Source organism: Octopus bimaculoides, chromosome 12, assembly GCF_001194135.2.
Source record: "Octopus bimaculoides isolate UCB-OBI-ISO-001 chromosome 12, ASM119413v2, whole genome shotgun sequence".
NCBI classification, from domain to species: Eukaryota; Metazoa; Mollusca; class Cephalopoda; order Octopoda; family Octopodidae; genus Octopus; species Octopus bimaculoides.
In genome coordinates, this window is record NC_068992.1 from 8,746,623 (window position 1) to 8,748,360 (window position 1,738).

Below are 1,738 nucleotides of genomic sequence, written 5' to 3' on the forward strand. Positions count from 1 at the left end.
ATACCAGCCACTCGCACTGAAAAGCCTGCTAGATCAACTGATTAGGTTTTGCTCAATATTCTTGCCATTGCCCCGTGTCTCTTAATAACCAAATCCAGTGGCTTGCCTTCTCAACAGTAATGTTGATTTTCTTAATTTCTTTATACTTTAATTTTAAAGTATGAATTACTGAAGGCTGTTTAGAATAGACATAAGTAAAAAGAAAAAAAAAAGAAAAAAAGTGACAGGATTCATCTGTTTGTCAGTTTCCACTTGCAGTGTTCATATTGGTGTTGTCTTAATTTGGACTACTTAAGCTTATTTGAATTTTTTGCAAACAACTTGCAAGTGCTACCAGTTGAAAGTTCCACATACTGGATGCTAGCAAGTTCATGGGGTCATCAGGAGAGGATGTGCACTGTTTCAAGGCCTTTTTCTTGAGGGCATCATTGTGCACTCTCCCTCACTGAAATGTGACCTCACCTGCTAGATCAGATGGTTCTTGGGGTTTGCTCAATGTTCCAATATTCGTCAGTTTCCAGTTGTAGTATTCATACAGGTGTTGTCTTAATTCAGACTGTTGAAATTTGAGTAATCTTATGTTGGTAACATCTGCTTTTGAACAAATTGAGTGCATGCGAGTGGCTATTAACGTATGATTATTTAATTTGTTTTGTATTTCAGTTTTTAACACTAGCATCATCTAACTGTCCAATCCCCGATTCCCTCACATCCTGATAAGAGCAGCAAAAGAATTGTGTAACATGGTACCCAACAAGTATAAATTGAAGGCATCATTTATGAGCACCTGCATGGGTCTTTCTGTCTGTCCAACTAATTCTGTTGTGATTGGGTAAAGGTGTCAGAAAAATGAGTGATTGTTTTATATGTTTACTTGCTCTTTACCCTGCTTGAACTCTTCAGAATTAGCAGCTACAATGAGGGTTTTTTTTCCTGTTCCAGCATATGCTGGAATGAATCTTCTGTAATAATAATTCAAGCCTAATATCTTATCAGTGTCCTCCTTTGATTTTGGCCCTTGTATATTCTTTGGCTTTGCTACTTGCTCATGAGCTGGAGAAATTCAATCTTTGGATATACTTATTCCCAGGAAAGTCAGATTTCATCATCATCATCATCGTTTAACGATATTATGACTGCTGCTGCTAGCAGTCATTTTGTTAACATTAAAGTTTGTTGTTACTGATGTAAGCTGTCGACTGCTTGCAAATAGTGTTTCTGATTCTATAGTGGATGTAAGAGCAGCTATTTCAGTATATTTAATTTTAGAATGATGTCATAATTACTCTAAAAATTTCAGCTTTACCTCTGCTCATGAAAAGTCAACAATAAAAATGAGTTTCATGAATTCCTCTTCTGGGTTTTCTCTCATCCTATTCAGATGCTAGAAGGAGACTTGAGAATTAATCCTAAGTAGAAAGACATTGATTTACTTACTCTTGCAGTTTGAGTCTGCCCACAATTAACAATCTCTCCTTTAGCATAATTAGCTGTTGTAATGCATTCATTATTTGCTAGTATGTACCACCCTGAAGTCACACCAAGAAAAGAACGTCTTTTAGCTTCATCATAGTCTCGACCCCATGGTTTGAATGAAACATTGACTTTTTTGAACATCTTCAATGTTACCAACAAAAGTTTTTTGTATATATCTATACACCCAAGCTTGTTTATTTGGATCATTTTCTCTCTTTCTCTCTCTCTCTCTCTCTCTCTCTCTCTCTCTCTCTCTCTCTCT